The following is a 23,477-nucleotide window of genomic DNA, read 5'->3' on the forward strand; positions in this document are numbered from 1 at the left end:
AAGAGTAAAAGAGCAAGCGTGTATGCACATGTCATAGAGTAATCTTATTTGTAGTAGGCAAACATTTTAATTGTGATTGTTTGTATGGAAAGCGATTTGTTTGTTGAATGAATAGGAAATGCGAAAGTATTTTAAAATTGCTTTTAACACGTCTTTACTTTGAATTTATTTAATAGTTAAGCAATAGTCAACTGTATATAGGTGTACCTAGATGTATAAAATTAACAATATTGCATACACTTTCATAAATAAAATAAAATATGTTTTTTCATAATATACGAATTTTACGATCTTTAAAGCAATATGTATTACTTTTTAATGCAATGTAATTCTCTAATATTACATCGTGAACTTAGTAGTCTTAAACCAGAATAAATACGCTACATATTAATATTCTTAAAACATCATAACTCTGCATTACACCCGTCATTACTTTCTGACTCTAAACACCAAATTAATGCCACCTTAAAGCATCATTAGCCGCCATAGCTTCTTCCAAAACATTTAATTACGACGGCCCATTAAGCGATTTGAAAAAAAAACCCTGAAAAATTGTCACATCTGTTGTATACTCTGTGGTCTTAGGGCGGGAAAACGTTTCCAGCCAGTGCCCTGCCAGGCTTCATGCCTCGCGGACGTCGGACCGCGTTCTCAATCTTTCGAAAATCGAACGCCGCGTTTGACATTTCGTGATTTAAAACATAAAAGATTCTTTTTTCGAAAAAAGATTACGGCTGCCATTTTGGTTTGGTTTGTTGAAACAATTAGTGAATGAGTTTTGGATAATATTTTTCTGTTGTATTTGTGTTAATATTAAAGATGTGTGGACATTAGTGAAATTGGATTTTATGATACTATATAAATGGTAAGTGCGTGTTTTATTATAGTCATAGTACAATAATATATTGCGCAAACAAGGAGTAATGTTTTGAGCGCGTGATTGGTATCAGACAAACTAGATTTTTATTACCTTAGTTCGCCTTTAATTGTCATAATTATTCATCTTTTTGCGAGTAGGAAGTTAAGTTTGATTTTGTTAGATTTTATGCAATAGTTTTGAATGTATGTACGTGGGCATTAAATTCTCATTTTTGAAAAAAATCTGGTTTTCCCTCTCCAGTTTTCAAACCAAAAAAATATAGGTACTTACTTAGTACCCAATATTAAATTTATTTACACCAAAGAACTAACAAGACTATCTAGCCCTATGTGTATTTCACATTTTCCTAGAAATATCTAAATAGTGTAGTTTCCGCGTATGGTAATAATTAAACCGATAATCCTGCATGAAGCTTTAATTACCAAACAAAGCATTCTAATTACAGCTTTACGAACCGTAACTAGAGGTAGTATTGAGCTGTAAGCAATCAAGGTATTTTACTATTCCGCGATTTTACCATTTTAATGTAACATTACTTACCTCCCTACATACTTATAATATTGCCTATACAATATGTGATAAATATTTAAAGTCATAAGGCGATTGGGGCAAAAACAGATGTATTTTTTGTTAGGTTGACTTTTCTGTGTGCACTTAGGTAGGGTACGTACCTACGTGATAAACCTTGTTTACCGTTTTCTGTTAACAGAGCTTATTATCATCTTATATCTAACAATTACGGTACTTTACATAAGCTTTGATTGAAGCGTTTTCATACTAACCAATTTTGTTGGTTTTTCTAAACGCGACACATTTTTAGCTGTAAAGAATGTGATACGCGGCTTCAGTAGTCATTGTTTGTATTGGTAGTTGTCAATTGTTTGTAGGAACGTACGAACCGAGCGTTGCCGCGAGGAAAATAACCCAGTGCGAAAGCACACTAAGGGCCTAGAGTCAATTTTAGGTACATAATTCTAAAGTGGTTAAAGCTCAAGACTGAGACTAAAAGTTTCAGAGCAGCTTAAAAGAGGTGTAAGAATAAAACATTATACATAACATTTCTTATTAACTCATATACTCCGCATTAACAATCTGATAGATAATTATTAGATTTATCTTATATCCATCCTATAATATCTCTTCAATATGATGTCTTCTAGAACGCGCATAGTTCGTAAACAACATAAAAGATGGCGCTGCAGGTTGCATTTTACTAACTTAACTATAGCATTAGAATCGCATTTTACCAAAATCATTATAAAAGCACAATTGTAATACGTATTCTAGGAAAATTTGCTGAACTATTCGGTTTTTAATAAGTATAGAGATAAGGTCATGGAATGATTTTTATCAATCACCGGGAGAAGCCACGGTATGGATACAGATATAATCGTAAATAGTCTAGATTTATGTCAAAGAAAAGTTCTTCATTTAGCGTCACTCAAAAGCCTAGTTAAGAGCAATTTTACGTAATGTGCCGAAAATCTAGTTACAATCCAATCTAGAATAGAATAACACTATATTTAGCAAAATAAACTGACTGTTGCCTACGATTTTACCCGCGTGCTTAAGGAATTACTTCACCTGACAAAAGCCCAGAAAATTAGTGACTTTGATATGTATATCTGCTCGCGATGAACACAACAACAACTGAACTAATTACCATACAATTTTTAGTTATAGATAGATTGAAAAATGACTCATGTCGAGCTGCGGGCCACTATTACGAGTTTTATAATTTAGGGCATAGGTATTATTTCCGAAACTTAGTATACTTAGGTTCAACTAGTATTCACAGGTCAAACTAATATAAAAGCCATTACAAGTTACCAACATACTAATAACGTCATTATAAACCAACATTCGAACAAAAAAGTTATATCAAAGCGCCTAGTTACAATACTTGACTTTCCCCAATATTGTAGCTTAATTGGTCAAGCACTTAGTGATGTCATCGTAGGTCAGTGATACCTCGACGAACTGTTGGAGGTCATACATATATACATACTGCTGTATAAATGGATTATGTCTGTGATTCTATTTTATAAAGGAACAATTATATACAATGAAAAGCCGGTACGATATTTATGTACTAACTTTTACCCGTGGTGCCAGACGAATCCCGAAGAAACTCGTATACCTAAACATATAAAAGTTAGGCGATAAAATGTACTGTTTCACTGCTATGCAAAGGCCTCCCTATTTCGTCTTTATATCTCTCCATAATTTAAGTGTTACCAATCACGATGTGAACATCATAGGTTTCGTTTAAGCAAATAAAGCTAAAATGGCTACATTCGCAATATATTACAAGTTTGTAAAAATCGGTAAAAAAACTTTTAAGTTAAACGGTTTTATCTTATGTGTACTGAAAACTAGAAAATAAAAAAATAGTTACTTACCTGTCAACCTACGTAGGTGGTCCCGGTCATATTAGACTAAAATAAAAACGTGGGGCCCATTAACTATTGCTGTAGTACTTTCTTCTAGAGGTATAATAGGTGTGGATTGCATCGACTTACTATAATCGTAACTGGAGATTTTGACAATCAATAATCAGCCGTAGCGGCTTCACCAGCGAACGCCGAGCTCATGATCTACCAAAGTATAACGATATGCTTTGCCATAGGTAGGATTTCACAGGGGCCCCACGTTTTTATTTTAGTTTAATATGACCGGGACCACCTACGTAGGTTGACAGGTAAGTAACTATTTTTTTATTTTCTAGTTTTCAGTACACATAAGATAAAACCGTTTAACTTAAAAGTTTTTTTACCGATTTTTTATTTTCTAGTTTTTAGTATTTAATGAAAATGCCTACCGAATATTCCTCATTCTATCTAATTCATTTAGTGCATCATTATTACACGGTCTCTTACCTGACAATTTATTACAATCTAATTCCTCAATACATAGCCCTTCCAGATACTTTTTTTTGTAACAACCCCAAAAATCATCACATGACCTCTCCTGCTGCGGGTCAGCAGCGGTGAGGGAGTGCCAGACTCTTGACTAAAAACCGTTTTGTTCCGTCGTAGGCCTTTTATGTACCAGGGCCGCGGTAACTCTTTCGAACAATCTCGCAGCCCAGGCAGGCCTTGGCCCTGTTGGGCCCCGCTGGAGTTACTGACAGTTTTCTACTTGTGAAGCCCTTTCATTTGATACCCATATTGGTGGGATTGATAAAAAATTGTTATCAGCCATTTGGTAGCGGCGGCCATCTTAGATTTCAATTTTGCATAGTAAATTGTATTCTACTTGTTGAGACCTTCCATTTGATACCCATGTTGATGGGATGGGAACCTAAGTTATCCGCCATTTTGTAGAGGCCGCCATCTTAGATTTTAATTTTATATAGTACATTGTATTCTACTGGTTGAGAACTTTCATTTGATACCCATATTGATGGGATTGATAAAACCTACGTTGTCCGCCATTTTGTAGCGGCCGCCATCTTGGATTTCAATTTTTTATAGTATATTGTATTCTGCTTGTTGAGCCCTTTCATTTGATACCCATATTGATGGGATTGATAAAATCTACGTTATCCGCCATTTTGTGCCGGCGGCCATATTGGATTTACAATGTTATTGATATTACTATATTGTATTGTCATCGGAATTAAAGGTGTATACAAAATTTCAGATCAATCGGTTGACAGGAAGAGGGTGAAATTTGAATTACTAAATTTGACCCAAGAAAAAAGAATGAATAAATAATAAAACAAACGGGGTGAGCTAAATAAAACCGTTTAAAAAGACAACCTCTCAAGAGTTTTCTTCGCTTAAAATAGTTAAGGCGACGTTATTACCACACGGATTTCTCGGTATTTTAAAATTAAATCTTTTCAATGGTAACGTACTATTGAAAGCCCTATATACCTCTAATATCAGTCACTCTGACTTGTACCAATTATTGAGAACCCACAATTAGTAAAGTTCGAATAAAATCAATATTTTAAACCAATTTCATATGTACTTTGAACATTTGAAAGCACCTAATTAGAACGTAAAGTGGAGTTAGTGCGTTTTTAAGATAGTTTTTCAAGCCCATACGCACTTTTTATTAATAACAAACGCACGCATACCTAAACAACTTTGCTTCCAAGAAATTATACTTATAGCAACTGTCTATGTATAAGTAAAGACAATAATTAACTATACATAGGTACTCTAACGCCTAGGTTACATTCATACTAATTTATTGAAGAACAACCTAAAAATGATCTATCAATTCTATCAAATATTAGGTACCAAAATCTATTTCCATTTTGAAGCCTTTTTGATCACTAGTTTGATGTCGGGTTTTCAGCTGAAATAGAAACGGTAGATATTAATATTTTACATCAGGCTGCTGCCACTTCGATTATTCAACTGGACTTTCAGACCTATTGTTAGATTTTCAGGCTTTTGAATAATCGTTAATATTTAAACTGGTATAGATATCGATGTATTGTTAGGTGTATTGTAAGGTCTGACATATGGCTGATTATAATCTATTCTAATATGTAATTATAAGCTGAATTATTAGTGGATATTGATGGATTGTGTAAAAGACGATATATCTCTGTATGGAATAGAAGAAAACAAGCAGTGCCTAACGCGAACAAAAATTATAACGGGGATAATGATGATTTATAAACAGAAAAGTTGACTTATATAGCTAATTTCAGCCGGTTTAAAAAACAGGTTTCAGTGTTAGACAGTCTATTATTCATTAGAGCTGTGGGCTACTTGTATTTGCTACTTTGGACTACTGCTTATTTATCTAGTTTTGCAATTTAGTTCCCTCTCGAAGCATGCGAAAATGCGGTAATAAAAGCCAAAATCTCAAGTTCTTAGAAAATTCAAAGCATTTCAAAGTTGTCAAAATATTAGTTAAAAGCGTCAATTACTAAAATTAGTTCCTTTTGGAGTGTTCTTAAAAAAGATTTTGTATTCGTCCCTAAAAAAAAGGTGTCAACATCAATAAACCTCAATTCCACACAACTCTACCATACAAAGCTAGTTAAAATCTCAATTTCACAGCATAAACATGAACTGACACTTATCAAAGAACAAAATTGCATCGTCATCAATCCCTTTGCATAAAAACCTCTTTAAAAACCCAAATATACAGAATTTGTCACACATGGCAACATTTCGTCACACGATGCCTTAAATCAACTTTTCTTCAACAAATAAATTCGAAAAAAGAATCAAATCGTTCAGTAGCGTAACACCTGTTGTCTGTGCTTCGTTCCCAGACGAAACCTGTTCCACAGATAAAAAATACACACGAAAAAAACATGGCGGCGTCTTAAGGGATTCAACCATGGAGTAAGGAAAGATGAGCGGAGCCATAATGCAGGTAGGTCTGGCGCCTTCTTCTAGGGAAATTCGTACCAGGGTGGGTCTTGACTGAAACGGTCAGTTACTAGTGAACTAACAAGGCGTTCGGGTTTTTTGAGACAACCTGTCAACGATGTTTGGTATAAAGAAAAATAAGCGCGTAGACGGTAACGTTCCTCGTCCCCCGAACACCCGCATTTTGGCGCGCTACTTTCTTAGGAGATTTTCTGTTATGGCACCTCCGCTAGTCATTTTGTTCTCCATGGATTCAAAGAATGATTATTTTGTTTCTTATTTTATTGAATGCAGGTGCTTGATAGTTTTTTGAGTGTCATGGCGATTTTTATGGTTAAAGAATGAGGCAAGTTCTTGTTATTGAGAGCTTGTAATTCTAGTTGTGATCTTTCCATATTGGGTGGTGGATCAATGTTATAGATATAAAAATAAACTCCAGTGTAATTAATACATTCCGTGTGGTCTTCGGTTAGGTTTTTTTTTTTTTTAATATAATCCCAAGGTCGTAAAGAGAATGAATGCGTGAAAGGAGCTTTATGGTTTGCCATTTAGATGTTTTTTGATGTAAAAAAAGAAATATTTTTAATCAAGGTTTTTTATTTTTGAAAGTCTTTTTATGTCTCATGCTATTTGTGAAAATATTGAATAAACACACATTTTAAGTTTTTCATACCACTTTATGAGTGACTTTTCTATTATGTGCGAGAATTTGTTTACGATGGCGCAACAAAATATAAGTAGATAATTTAAAAGCTCAGCTTTTAAAATAAATTACGCTTATTATATAGAGTTATCAATATAAAATACAAAGATACGACTGGACCAAATAAATCCAATAAACTACCAAACTATATGAATCGTTCGATCGTATATTATTAAAAAGGTAACAGGAAGTCATAACATCTGAGAAGATATCAATAAAGTAAAATCAAATAGGGGATCCCAATTTGGAGCATCCTGTATCGCGGGCCCACTATAAATAGAACAAGATTTTACATCTATAAGACCAATGGTCGTGTAATTGTTTCCGCAACTACTTACCTTTGTACGTCTATTTTGGCGCCACTTAAGAGGGCTATCACAAATTTTCGAGTTATATACGAGTTTTGATGCGTCATTATGCTTTGGATATAGTCACAAAAAAAAAAAACAAAAATAAGATTAAGAAAGTTTGATCATTTATCTTGGGGCTGTTTTCAATAAATATTTTAATTTGCCCACGTACATCAGTAAAATCTTTGTCTCTGCAAAGGATGTTTCATAAAATGTTGCTTTTGGGGATCTTTTGATGCTTCAGTACTCCGAGGATATAGCAATTTAACCATTTATAAAAATGTTCAAGATACAACTATATCTTGTACTTGTGCTTGCTTACACCAATTTATTACAATTCATACAGTAATACACCAAAAATAATTCTATAAAACTGAGAGTTACTGACAATTTTCCGTACAAAACTATATTTTTTATCTATGAAAGTATAATCCAAATTCAAATAAAAAATATTTAATAATTAAGGTGGTATTGTTATAAAGCTTGAAAAAAAAAATGGCCTATTTAAAAGTAAAACAATATTTTAAAATAATTTTTGTTTGCAATGCAAAGAATCAATATAAATCTTGTGACGCGCGGTGTTCAACTTTAGTCAGCGCCAAGCGCTTACCGAGGAGGGACGTATCGCTCGCTGTTGCGCCGCGTAAACTCGCCGGAGTTCGAAAAATATAGCGCAACCTACGCATCTAACACGTTTTGATACTAGTGAGTTTTTAATTTATTTATTAGTTATAATGATCTGATTCAAATGTAATATACATAAGTATTAGCCCATGATATTCTAATGCGAAAATGTTATAGATTGGGTTCTCTTTTTTTGATGTTGGTTATATAGAAATATGTACGTAAATGTCATCGTCGTTAGTTTCGCTGTTGCATAATAATATTATTGGATATCTTTAATTCTTGCAGGATAATGAAAACATATTTAATTCAGATTATCAGACTCAATCGGATACAAGTAAAAATAATATGAGAAGTATTTTTTGTCACTGGCGACAGACATATTTGTTTTAATAAACTATTTACATTCCTAGTTTTTATTGTTGCAGGAAAATGAAGATACAATACATGGAAGACGAATTATAGATTTTAGTTTTTTTATAAATCAATTACTTATACCTAATTGATAAACATGGTGAAAAGTTTGGTTGTCGATTAAATAATTTAAAAATTGTAAACGATTATTTGTTTATTTTAACTCAATCGAGCTATTCTAGGTTATAAAATTCATCAGTACAAATAATATTTCATAAACTATAAAACCAATAAACTATTTCGGAAAAAAGTGGCAAAGTCTCAAGTTTGTTTGTGCCGCGTAGCGGTCCGCAGGTGTGCGTTGCGTATTTCACTAGACGCACACGCGCGCAAGTGCTGCCGGCTATCGTCTAATTTACCTAAACCTGAGCGATTCGATTTTGTAATAGCGCTCTTAAGTCGGAAAGATGATAAAAAACAATGTATTAATTTGTAACATTTTGTACTAGATGTTCACCGCGGTTTTACCAGCGTCCTGAAAGAACTACATCGAACCTGAGTGTGCTCGTTTACAATTTTAGTTTGATCTCGTCTTTTGGAAGATTTTAAGTGTCGCATCTATTTCAATCAGTTCGGTCATTTTCATAATTTTAGGGAGATGTACCTACCTAAAAGTGTTTCTTTATGCATTGAAATCCTTCTCCTTTGGAAAGTTAGTTAAAAAAATATGCTCGTAAAATTATTACATATATACGTACGGTCGACTGCACATCAGTGGTAACTGAAATGCACCATAACTCAATAGTAATAAGTACGATTTTCCTATAAAACTGTTACCACTGACCTGAAGTTGACTGTACGTAATTATTGCAAATCTTCTCAAAAGAGACATAAAACAGACATAATAAACGACTAGACACTACAAGAAACACTTTTATTAAAGAACAAAAAACAAACGAGTCCTATAACTGTTGAAGTCACATATTATTGGCCAAGGAATGCAAATCTATAGTCATTTATTCAATTGTTTATCGTCGGCGATCTGAAAATTAAAAGATGTACAACAGACTTGCAAGTAGGTACAGTATTATTAAGTCGTTGAAAATAGCAGTAAATGTGAAGTAACCAGTAGTTTCTTATTCTTGTCCTTTATAAAATTACCTGTTAAGCTCGCTTTATAGTTCATAAAGGATTGTTTATTTCTTTTATAGGTTCTTACCGTTATTCGTTTTTTGTCGAGTAAGAGTTGATAACAACTTGGGTGGGTTCAGGTATTGCATAAAAAGTTTGTTGTTGTGTACAAATATTTTTTTAAAAGTCTGGTGGTAATGACAGTATAAATATTCATAGTAGAAAAGCCTTCCTTAAAAGGCTAATAAAATTAATTTGATTAGTTGTTTTTTTCTTAATATCCTGTGAATTTAAAACATTTATTTCCGTTGCTATTGGATCCTATCATAATTTTATGTAAAACAACCTTTCTTTAAAAAGATTCTTATTTAAATAAAAAAGTTATTTTAATATAAACCCTTAACAAAAACTGGTCCTTTTCGTACCAAAGGACCAGATCATACATTTATAAAAGCATCCGTTCCAATACATACGCTATCGATTAACTGTTGTCCCCTATATCACTGTCGCAATGAAATATGATGACTTATTCGTAATTAAGGACCACACAAGTCAAACCCTACAAAGTCATAATATTAAATAAATGGAACATGTTATGTTACTATTGTATGTACTTTCTTAGTATATCTCAAACACCAATGACTGTGTTTTGGATGGCACGTTAAACTGTAGGTCTCGGCTGTCATTGAACATCCTTGGTACTCCACAGTGGTACTCAATTGCATTTGGTTAGACTGGAAGCCGACGGCAACATAGTTGGGAAAAGGCTCAGCAGTTGATGACAAGACAACCTTGCAACGTCATAATATAAATTGAATAGCAGATGTTAACATTGATGCTGATTCCAAAATTGTGGATAGGTACACCTACACAGCTGCAGATACTAAGAAATTACATTTGTTGTTGTCGAACGCACGTGCACAATGATAAGTTAATGAGGATCAGCTTTATTTCTGAACAGATGTCATCTGCTGTAGGTAGGTACTATCGTTCTTAGCTGATGATGCGTTAAATATGTGGAATATGAACGCCCGAATACCGAATACGAACGTATGCAGTTTAGTAGTTGCATTCACTGATTCATTCATTCAGCTCAGGCCAACCATGATGTCATGGCAATTTATTATATATATTATTATATATTAATATATAATATATATCTCTCAAGGCGGCTGGTTGACGCTTCTCGTGACCAGAAGGCTGGCTATTACCTCGGACAAAGAATCGGCATGGCGATCCAACGAGGTAATGCTGCCAGCCTCTTGGGCACGCTCCCAGTTGACAGCGATGGGGACGAATTTTTTGACGCTTTTTAGTTGTTTGTTTTACTCGGATAGTTTTTGATTTTTATTGTAAATATGTATTGTAAATATCTATGTAAATAAAAATATATTATACTAATGTAATGTATAGCTATGTTCAATAAGTTCCACATTCAGTTGGCTTCATAACCAATCAAACAAATCCAAAAATATATCATTGATTTATGAAAAAATAAACCGATTTCTGAAAACACTAAAAAGCAACAAAAAACAGTTAGGTGCATCGGTCTAGAAGTCGGTGTTCTAGAGGATATAGCTAGGTATGTTTATTACGTTTTCGATTTCTAGACATATTATTAATGTAACATCCGAATTGAAAACCTCCTTCTTTTTGAAAACTCGGTAAAAAACTAAACCCCCATCTGTAAAATTGAAAAACCCTCTACCAAGGTTTACAGTATCCAGTCTCGCTTTATACCCCAAAATTCCCAGTAATTCTTTGAAACTACACAAGTCAATCAATAGTTTTAACTATCGATCTTCAAGGAGCAGAAGTTACTTGTTTCTCAGTATTTGTCCACACATGGTAAAGTAAAAATAACTACGCTATTAATAAACGGGAAGGGAAGGGTGATGTTACTCTGTGTATTTCAATGTAGGGACGAAATACTGAATTTTGTGGGCTTTCGAACTGGGATCGAATGTCGGTCGATTTTGGTTCGATTAGTTTGGTATAGGAGTTTATATTGGTAGTATTTATGTGAATATATTTTGCAATGAATTTGAAGGCATGAAGTCATGTTAAGACTGTTTTTGTAGCGTTACTTACGGCTGTAAATTAGAACCTGGGTTAGCATAAACGATCTTTGTGTGGAATGGTCCATTGAAAGGTATCAAATAGTCTCGTTAGCACCTTTCATAATATATTAAATCATCTTCATAGATTTTTTTAAATTTTATTATTGTTGCAATCCGTCTAAAATCAATTTTAATAATTGTGAATGATACCTTTTAGGATTAGGTATGATAAATACATACCTTATGATATCTTATAACGCACTGCAGTTATGGAACAAAAAGTACATCAATGATGCTAATCTATTCTTTTTTCGATACAATCCCAAATCTATAATTTCCTGCCACCATATTTTTATAGGCACCATTTTTTTACACCAAACCCGTAAACAAAAACCAGTAGTTCAATCAAGCGGAACTAGAAAAAACTAAAAAATAGTTACTTACCTGTCAACCTACGTAGGTGGTCCCGGTCATATTAGACTAAAATAAAAACGTGGGGCCCATTAACTATTGCTGTAGTACTTTCTTCTAGAGGTATAATAGGTGTGGATTGCATCGACTTACTATAATCGTAACTGGAGATTTTGACAATCAATAATCAGCCGTAGCGGCTTCACCAGCGAACGCCGAGCTCATGATCTACCAAAGTATAACGATATGCTTTGCCATAGGTAGGATTTCACAGGGCCCCACGTTTTTATTTTAGTTTAATATGACCGGGACCACCTACGTAGGTTGACAGGTAAGTAACTATTTTTTTATTTTCTAGTTTTCAGTACACATAAGATAAAACCGTTTAACTTAAAAGTTTTTTTTACCGATTTTTTATTTTCTAGTTTTTAGTATTTAATGAAAATGCCTACCGAATATTCCTCATTCTATCTAATTCATTTAGTGCATCATTATTACACGGTCTCTTACCTGAAAATTTATTACAATCCAATTCCTCAATACATAGCCCTTCCAGATACTTTTTTTTGTAACGACCCCAAAAATCATCACATGACCTCTCCTGCTGTGGGTCAGCAGCGGTGAGGAGTGCCAGACTCTTGACTAAAAATCGTTTTGTTCCGTCGTAGGCCTTTTATGTACCAGGGCCGCGGTAACTCTTTCGAACAATCTCGCAGCCCAGGCAGGCCTTGGCCCTGTTGGGCCCCGCTGGAGTTACTGACAGTTTTCTACTTGTGAAGCCCTTTCATTTGATACCCATATTGGTGGGATTGATAAAAAATTGTTATCAGGCATTTGGTAGCGGCGGCCATCTTAGATTTCAATTTTGCATAGTAAATTGTATTCTACTTGTTGAGACCTTTCATTTGATACCCATGTTGATGGGATTTATAATACCTAAGTTATCCGCCATTTTGTAGAGGCCGCCATCTTGGATTTTAATTTTATATAGTACATTGTATTCTACTGGTTGAGAACTTTCATTTGATACCCATATTGATGGGATTGATAAAACCTACGTTGTCCGCCATTTTGTAACGGCCGCCATCTTGGATTTCAATTTTTTATAGTATATTGTATTCTGCTTGTTGAGCCCTTTCATTTGATACCCATATTGATGGGATTGATAAAATCTACGTTATCCGCCATTTTGTGCCGGCGGCCATATTGGATTTACAATGTTATTGATATTACTATATTGTATTGTCATCGGAATTAAAGGTGTATACAAAATTTCAGATTAATCGGTTGACAGGAAGAGGGTGAAATTTGAATTACTAAATTTGACCCAAGAATGAATAAATAATAAATAAAAAAACAAACGGGGTGAGCTAAATAAAACCGTTTAAAAAACGACGGCTAAAATATTCCAACCCGGGAATCGAACCCGAGCGATGATTACCTGCGGTTGTTTTTATATGGCAACCATGGAGAACAAAATGACTAGCGGAGATGTCATAACGAACTTAGCGCGCCAATATGCGGGTATTCGGGGGACGAGGAACATTTTTGTATTTATTTATTTTAAAGAAGGCAAGTACCTACCTACACAAATTATACTAAGCCCCACAAAACCGTTCATTTTTGGAATACACATACGACTTTTTTGGTATCAACCCATTTTTTTAAACTTAATCACCAATATGTCAATATCAATATATCACAGATTGGTATTGATTTGACAAGGAACCCGAACACCTCGTTAGTTCTAGTAACTGATTGTTTAGCTCACGCCTGCCGCACGTTACTTGACCTACAAGAAGGCGCCTGACCTACCTGCCATATGGTATCTCCGCTCATTTCTTCCTCCGTGATAGCGGTCATTATATTGTCAGTGAAGGCCGCCCTGATTTCTCAGTAACCCATGGATTCACTATAAACATTACCTTTGGGAACAAAACATCCTTATTTTAAATGCTTTTTGTGGTGTTATTATTTTTGACTTTATTTTTTCGATGTGGTGTTTGTGATCTCCTACTCAAAGAATACATTATATGATAATAGTATTGATTAAAAAAATCAATGGGGCATTTATTTACGCCTCTAGACATTGAAACTGATTTGAGCTTCTATAATAATTATCTAATAGAAAATTGATTAAGAATGAACGCCCTTATGTGACCCAATTTGATTCCGTTTAAGTAACAATTGGTTATTCATTTAAATAAGTATATCATTTTGTCGATATAACTTTCAGTCCAATTGTCAATTTATACAATTTCAATGACTAAGAATAATTTTATTTGTCGTGCATGTAATTACAGAGAATTCTAAATGTACATGTTAAGACTAGGTATATTGTTTTAAATAGTCTCATAACCAGTTATATATATATTTCTTTTGCTTCAAGTAACACCGACTTTACATTTATAAGTTTTCTTTCCTAAAAATTACGCAAATAATTTTTGTTACTTGCAAAAAGTTCTACAAAACTATAAACTCTACAAAACGGGAAAAGTTTTACAAAACTTACAAAAGGGGTTTCACATTAAAAAAAAAATCGTAATTTATTTACGTAAGCTATGTACTAACGTGAGGAAAACTTACAATTATGAGGTCTACCTAATAAAAAGACCAATAATAGATGGCCCCACGGGTCCCTTAATATTAAGTATTCGATACCTCAGTTCCTAATTCTAATTTCATTCAATTTAAGGTGTCTTGTTGTTTATAAAACGTTTTAAAGGTTCGTTTTGAATACAAATTGGTACGGACATGTATTGAATAGTGATTTTATGGGCCTTTTATTTATTTAATTCCTGCTTAATAATGGACAGTTTGTAATTGTGTGAGCTTGAATCATTAATTCGGACCTCATTAATGAGTTTTAACGGACTATCGGTGTTTATAGTGTTTTGTATTGTAGTTAGGTAATGTTTATTTAGACGGATTTAACATACCTATATACTTAAGGGTGAATTTTAGTTTTGTAGTTTTCATTAGTGTTCAATAATCGTTATTAAATACACGTTTTTTTTTAATATCGTCTATTGGGCATAAAACATTCTTCATTATTAAAAGTTCAATATGAAAAAATCCCATATATCACAATAAAGCGGTAAACCAAGATTAAAGCAAACTTTTGCAGATACTTACAGACTGTGTACCCATAAATTCAAATAAACACGCGGGTAGTTCCACAAAAACAAAGTTCTTGGAACTCATGAAAGTTCAGTGTTCAGGCTATTATCGTCCGGGGGCACGTATGCAAGTTTTCATGTGTCGTGGCCCCGGCGAACTGGTCGTAAATTACCAATCTTTTAAGTTCGACGCGCGCCATGTTTTTGCGCGCCAGGTCACCCACTACTTGGGCCCTCTTGACTGAAAGAAGACTTTTGTTTTAGTAAATGATTAGGATTAAAGTAATTATCGAATCGGCGTTTTAGTATATTCTTACATTCTTAGGAGAAAATATATAAGTTCTATGTAATATTTAAAAGCTGAACTGTTTTTTGAACGCGTCAGGGAACGACTTAAGAACAACTGGTCTGGTAAAAAAATCTTTCAGTCTTACACTAGCCATATATTTACGAAGGCTGTAGGCACTTTCTAAGCAAAATCCTAATATTTAAAAGCTAAAATCAATTGTGGTTTTTTGAACGCGTTAATATTAGGAACCTCTGAGCCGATCCGGACCGAAAAAAACTGTCAGTCGTGTATTACTCATGTATTGAGGAAGGCTGCTGGCCACTTCAAGCTAAGTAGTTGCCTCGGGACGCGGGTGACACCGATGGCAGAACCTAGTTTAAATTAAAACAATTTCGATATTCCAAAATGTCATGAAAACGCTTCTGTAAATTGATGCTGAAATTAATAAGATGAAGTTACTGAACTAAGCATTAGAATTTACTGCTAACGTTAGCTGGAACTGTTATCTATGAAACGTCAAATTTTATTACGAACCCTTGTTTAAACTGACAATAACGGACGTTTAACTATAGTTTAACGTTGGTTATAGTTAAGCGTTAATTCATAACAACGTTATCGCACACACTTAACGGGTTTCAGTTTATGTTACAGTATTATTCAACAAAATGGCGGCTCAGATGGTAACTATGTCTTGGGTTCTATTAAGCTATTTAATACTATGAACACTTATTATCTAAACGGATAAATTCTAGCGAAACTTTTATCACAATTTCGAAAAAAGGTGGTCTTATCTAAGGTAGATTAAATGACTATTTTTAACCTAAAGGTACAGCGAATATGAATAATTTGTCCTTTTTATAAATCTATCTTTTACGAAATTATAGTAAACTAGCTTCCGCCAGCGGTTTCCCCCGAGTTCGGTGGTATCTACTCCACGCAACCATATAAAACGTAGCTCATAGCCTTCTTTGATTTAAAATCTGTACCTGTAGGTAAAAGTTGCTGAGATTAGCGAGTTTAAGCTAGTAAACAAACAAATCAGCTTTATAATACTGGTAGATTTAGATTGGAAAAGTTAAAGTATTCAATTGCACACATGTGTTCTACTCTTATGAATTCGATATTGTTTACAAAAGCAAATCCGTGTCTTATCTACACAGAGTGTTATTACCTTCTCGGATCTTAAGACATCATCAGAATATCCTATTTGTGTGGACACAGCGAAATATTGCACTGTTACTGTAGACCACCTTAGGCGTAACATGATTTTGTTTGTAAGTACTTATAAGTCAGTATGTGCCTGGCCTTTTCCAAGTAAATGGTATTGTATTACTGAAATCATGTTCTTTGTCTATCTGTCCAGACTTTTTACATTGATTCAGGGTTCATAAAAAAATCTGATCAAAACTACTACAGTTTAGTTTTATTTGCATATACTTAAATAATTGGTACTGGTTGAAAATTATACGAATTGATAAATAAATCGAAATAAAGCTGAGTAAAACTTAATGAATCAACTACATAAAATATAATTAATAGGTACTTCTATTGTAACTTTTACCTAAAAATAAACCACGCTTATAAAGACGCACTACTTTACGAAAAATAAAAATGTTTATAAAGAACCCCTTTGTCATTTAAAACACTAGTTTAAACTTAGCTAATGCGCTAAACTTTCAGACTTGGCTTAGCCTTTGTGAGGATTTTATTTGGAACTCCGTTAATTGGGGCTCGCTTATTCTCAACAATTTGTTTTTGCTTGTAAAAGATAAGGCAAGACTTTTCAGATGAGTAGGTACCTTTTCCTGGCTTGTTTTTTCCACTATCTTTTGTTTTATCACTACTTTTCTGTTCATTTTTATAAGGAGTTGAGTAAACTTGGAATTCATTGGTATAAAATTATGTTCTTGGCCATTTCTTATGAGAAAAAAACCGGCCAAGTGCGAGTCGGACTCGCGCACGAAGGGTTCCGTACCATTATTTAGAAAATGAGCAAAAACATTACGTTTGTTGTATGGTCCCCGAAATATTTATTTTATTCTAGTTTTTGTTGTTATAGCGGAAACAGAAACACATCATCTGCGAAAATTCAACTCTCTAACTATCACAGTTCATGAGATACAGCCTGGTGACAAACGGACGGACAGAGGAGCGAAAACAATAGGGTCCCGTTTTACCTTTTGGGTATGGAACCCTAAAAACTGTCGCTAGTAAATATATTAAAGATATTCAAACTCTTTGTTCGCAAGTGTTTGTTTAAACAAGCAGTTGTCGTGTCTAAAATAAAAAAAAGTTCGTCAAAATGGTCGAAATATATTGCGCTTATATGCAATCCTCTAGTTTAAAAACGCTCTCAACTTAACCGGAATATAATCAACAATTTATATAATTATATTAATTAGTACGCCAAAATGGTTTACCATAATTGATCGGAATTCGCATTTGGATAAAATTGCACATTTCAATTTAACAATAAAATACTCGTTAATACGCTACGACTAGCTGAAACACATAACAATACAATTGTTTTTATACATTTTGGTTTGCAAAAACCCGGTAAGATTTGACATTCGGCCTTATTGATGTTTATAGTCTCTAAATATTTATAGACATAATCTATAACTCATTGCGAGGTTGACATACCAAAGGCTACACAAAAATAAAATCTTTATAATATGTATACACCATAGCATGATGTTCAGCAAAACATGTACAGTATTTTCAAACTAAAAACTCATATTTAATAACAGGAATATTAATTCAACTAGACACTTCTCTTTTATAAAAAGAGTCTTCATTTTTAATTTAATTTCACGATTTTTCTCTGGTCTTAATGAGAATTACGATGTACCAAACAAAGAAACGCATATTCTCAGGTCACAACTAAACAGAATTACCTCCCTAGATACAAGAACGAATAAATGGCTGAGCAATTTAAAGAGTCGCCATTACACCATCAAACACCATTACTTTTCCCACACTGTCCATTCATATCCATTAGGGGTAAGCCATTGGAAATGGTAGGTGAGCTTGCAGAAAGTTAAGTTCGCACAAGATCTTAATTAACCCAGCTTAATGCTCCTTTGTATGATACAAATGTTGTAGGTAAAAAGACGCGTAAATGGAAACAGCAGTGAATTTTGTGTAGGTCTTAGAGAATTGCCAAAGACAAAGTAATCAATTTATAAACACGGTATCAAAATATGGCCGTGAGATTCGATAAAACCAAGGCAAGTTAGGAAATTATGCAAAATTGTCACAAATGCTCAAGTCAAACAAAAAATGGACAATGCACTTTTCAAAACATAGGAATAACAAACACACTTATAAACTGCAATTTTCGAATAATCCTCTTTCTGGCCGTCGACCGCGACATGCTAAAAACATGTAATTGTATTTTTAATATTTTTAATTATTAGACAATAAAAGAAACCTATATATCTATATGCATTTCTCTTTTTCTTCGTCAAAAGTTAAAGCCAAAGTAAAAGTCAAAGTCATGTGTAAAGTAAAAGTAACGGTCACATTCAATTTTTCTATAAGTTTTGCTGTCACTCTAGCCTTGAAAAAAGAATTTGACCGTTACTTTTACTTTAGACATTACTTTAACTTTTACTTTTGATGAAGAAACTGGCCGTTAGTTGGACTTCTGTTTCAAGTCTACCTGTTACAGCAGGTGTCTTAGAACACAGAACCAAGCGGATGGTGCGAAGAACCTAACATGCCTACGTTGCTAAGCCTTAAAAACATTCTGAGCTAACCGAGGTATTTATTGATCGGCACAACCTATGTGTATCTAGTGGCAATCACGTTGTTTATTTTTACATCAAAATAACCGAGTTCCTGTAGTTAGATCACAATTTACAGGTAGCCGTTTTATGAGAACAAAATGGCGTCGTTAGTTGGGAATCTAATGTTATGAGAAGGCGAGTAGGTTTTTAAATAGCAAGGAATTTTATAAATATTTGTATGATGGATCAAGATTTTTTAGTGTGACCAAACGTAGTTTAAGGAGTCCTTTACTTTTGGTGGGACAATGGCACACTGTTAGTTGGTACTACAAAGTACACACGATTATTTGTGTGCTTGTGCGTTCTAATCGTGTAGAGATTATTTGGTCCTGTGTTCTGGTCATGTAGGTATATAATGTAGATTAGAAATACGCTGCAGTGTTATACGTAATTAAATACATACTTGTGTGCCTATGTGTGTATATCCATCCCACACAAGGATCTAGATAAAGCATTACTATACCTCCTTTCCATTCCATATTTCCTGGAAATATGCTGTTATTGTATTCCCATATCATAAATAATAAATGAAAAAATTGTGTCATTATGTAAAATGGAGAATTTTCTTGGAAATAATAAATGTAGAATATTTTTATCAGATCCTAGGAAGTTCTTTGAAATAGATATAAACTTAGTTACATTTATGCGACATTGCTTCTTTGCATAGTAAAATAATACACTCGTATGTCGAGTACATCGGGACGGGGATAACTGCCTCGTTGGTCTAGCTGTCGCAAGTGTGGCTGCTGAGCACGAGGTCTCGGGTTCGATTCCCGAGTCGGGCCGAAATCGCTTTGTGGGTTTTAGAAGACTTTCACAAAGCAGCCCGGAGCCTGGAAGCTGGTGATTGATACACCCGTGCATCGGAGAGCACGTAAATGTCGGTCCTGCGCCTGATTTCTCTCCGGTCGTGTCGGATTACCGTCCCATCGGGCTATGGGAGTTAAGGAACAGTGAGTGCACCTGTGTCTGCGCAAATGCTCGTGCACTATAATATGTCCTGCGTAGTTGGCTAATCTCCTTACATGAGGACAGCCGCCGTAGCCGATAATCGGCTAGGAGGACATCATCATCATCATCATCATCACATCGGGACGTCCGGATGATATAAAAATAATCATTTTTAATAACTTCTCTGTTCCTTAAGTCAATACAATGATGGTTCAACTATTGTGTCTGCATCGAGAACAGTGAAGTAGTAAGCTTGGTAAAGTCATTCACAAAGCAAAAGTCAGATGTTTTAACTATGTTTATTTCCCTATTCATCCCTACTAATATTATAATTGCGAAAGTAACTCTGTCTGTCTGTTACGCTTTTACGTGTAAACCACTGAACTAATTTTAATGAAATTTGGTACAGAGATAAAGTTGACCTTGAAAAAGAACATAGGATAGTTTTTATCCCGGACTTTTGATGAATTCTCTTGGAAACGCGATATAACCGAACTCTACGCGGGCGAAGCCGTATGCGGAAGTTTCCCTATACATTATTATTATCAAACAGAAATTGTTAACTAAAAGCTGAATATACTAAGAATCGTCTACATTCAATGTTTTATATTACTTACTATATCGTAAAATTTTACCCAATAGCATCCATACATTTTGTAGCTACACCAAGCTAGACTTAGCTGGTTTTCAGACTAGTTTTCTATTTTTACCTAAGCAATGTTTTACCCCCTGTAGAGCAGTTGCGTTGATTGCAACGAATGTTTCCTGGCTTTAATCTTATTCTATGGTAATAGGCTGTACTGCTACGATCTAGAATGATCTAAAAAGCTCGAAGTGGGAATATAAAATCGTGGGCAAATTACTCGGGAAATGTGTATGTTTGCTACTTAATCTTAAAAGGGGTGTTATAGATTTTTATGACCATTAATTGCTCCTCATTGCTCCCGGTTTTAATTCAAGTCCTGAGACAAACTGGAGCGCATGTGAGATCTGATCAGTAATACCTAACTATCTTATTTTATTGAAGTTGTTTAAGCCGTTTTACATGATATGGCCATTTACACGATATTATATGCACTCACTCTTTTTTGATAAATACAAAATTGTAAGTAAAATTTGAATCACAGAAACTTTTTCTCTGTAATTGAAGTCAGGTCAACCAACCAAAATTCTGGGCTTGATAAACCCTTCGACCTCAGCTCTCGGCGATATGAGAATCTCAGAATGGCGGGTTTACTTTACAGGTCTGCCTTTAATTAAAACAATTTGGTACCTTCTGAATAGTTTAACATACTTCTTTCATAAGTCCAGCAACTAGAACATAATAAAAAAAGCCGTAAGTGCATCCACCACCCATACACACAAACCGCTACAACCACCTTTTTTAAAACCCGTTTAATTTCAAGTGTGAACATATCCTTAGATTTCTATAATTTAACGTGACAGTTAAACCTTTCCGTGCTCACTGCAGTGGTCGTGCGGTTAAAACTTAACTGTAGTTTACGTTAGAAGATGGATTACTTGAAACTTGGTTATGATTACTATGTGTATTTTACTTGGCTATAATTTTGTTTGCGTTGTATGAGTTTCCCAGCACGTTTCTGAGTTTTTTCAGAATTATAAAAGTTGGTACGGTGTTTGTATTATAAATTTAAAAGATTTATTTTATATACTAGTTGTTCCATGCGGTATCATCCGCCTCCCGGGGAAACTACCACCCGTACGGGAAAAAAAACTTAGTTGAAAGTATAGTCTCTAATAGTCGTATAATTATTAAAATCGGTTCAGTAGATCCCGAGCCTATTCGATGCAAACAAACAAACAATCAAGTCTTTTCTATTTATTATATCAGTAGGTTTAGATGAATATGAATCGGCATAGAAAACATAATTATTTTTTAAATATAGCTATGCTTTTTCCATCTACTATTTTACTTAAATTGTTCACAGAAATGCGTAGGTACCGTTATAGTATTTACCAATATTATTTTCGTTATTCTGAAAAAGAGTTTGTACAATTTAATTTTAAATATTTCCAATATTATTTTTGTTATCAAAGATTGAACAAAAGCGTATAAATAAACCTATAGAAATATTTTTATAAACAAAAATAATAATTTTCACAGAACGTAAATTCAATAACTTAAATAAATAAAAAAGAATGTAAAATGTGATTCAAACTCACACGTGAAGGGTTTCATATACCGACATAATTATTAACTAGATTACATATGTTAAATAATAAAAAACACACACCCTTTATTATTTGACTTTACTAACAGAGCAGTGTAATTGAATTGTTTTTATCTATTCTTAATTTATTGATTTATCAACAATCAAAATTACTGAATTCTGTTTATCTATTCGCAAATTTATTGATGATCAAAGTTTCCATAATTTCAAATCAGGATACCAATGACACCTAACAGCATCTATGAAAAATTACAACCTACCTTCGAGGAAGTTATAAAAATCCTTCTACTAGTCGCTAGCAAAGACAACTACATAAACATAGAGCTTAATACTCGCAGTCGAAGAAGAAATTTTATCAGCAATATCCGATAACTTTCTCGTCAATGTCTAGATTATGTTCATGACTTCCTTAGAACTGTGAGCTGTAATTATGGAAGTCATTTATAATCGACTCTTTGGAACGGGTCTTTGAGGAGTCAAAGCGGAGTGGAGCGGAGATGTTTTTGAACAGCCAATAGAAGGTTCTTTGCTCAGGCAAAGGTACTAATGTACTGAATGGGAAATTACATGTTTGGATAACTATATTTATCCACACCGTTTCGCTTTGGTTTAGTCAGGGCTTATGACCGCAGAATAGCATAAAACTTGCATTTGCAAAAATATCATTGCTACGTTCAGGAGTGGACGGTAATTGGGTAATATGATGATGATAATGAAGATTATTGTACAAAAATATCTAAAAAAAATGCTCCATGCTGGGTATCAGAAACCTAGAGTGGTTTAATTTCACTTGCTAATTCTCAGCAACTACTGGTCCGATTTGATTATATTCTTTAGTGTGAGATCAGTTGATGGATATTTGTAAAACCAATGCTACATGGAAACGGTAAAACAACGAACTTAAAAAAAAAACTGCAAATTGAAAAATAACTTGTGTTCGCCGAAACAAGCGATTGTGCAACTTTATATATCACTTTGTGAAAGCAAATCAGAATCATTGTTTTTTTTTGCAATTGACCAAAAGTATAATTTTAACAGTAATCAATTGTTTTCACCCTTTTACTCGTGGCTAAGTAACAGCCGTTTAGGTCAATCGATCATAAAATTAAGCAATGCTTGGCACTATAGATGTCACCTTCAATGAGTGACCATCTTGTCATGACAGGTTCCTCCGTGCTTCAGCTATCAATAATTTAAACATCCTTGGCAGTCATTACGGGTAATCAAAAGCCACAAAGTGTGACAACCAGTTTTACCAAGGCGAAAATATCGAGTCG

The 23,477-nt window shown here is 34.0% G+C and overlaps 1 protein-coding gene across 2 annotated transcripts in view; it reads left to right on the top strand.

Moving 5' to 3' along the window:
• The first annotated feature begins 590 nt into the window (after positions 1 to 590).
• Positions 591 to 23,477, top strand: part of LOC126056874 (irregular chiasm C-roughest protein) — a 95,439-nt gene continuing 72,552 nt past the window's right edge. For both annotated transcript variants that reach the window (XM_064042307.1, XM_064042308.1), the window contains exon 1: positions 591 to 865. The gene's annotated coding sequence lies outside the window, so the exon portion shown is untranslated. The remainder of the gene's footprint in view (positions 866 to 23,477) is intronic.

The sequence above is a fragment of the Helicoverpa armigera genome, chromosome 28 (assembly GCF_030705265.1).
Source record: "Helicoverpa armigera isolate CAAS_96S chromosome 28, ASM3070526v1, whole genome shotgun sequence".
Lineage (NCBI taxonomy): Eukaryota > Metazoa > Arthropoda > Insecta > Lepidoptera > Noctuidae > Helicoverpa > Helicoverpa armigera.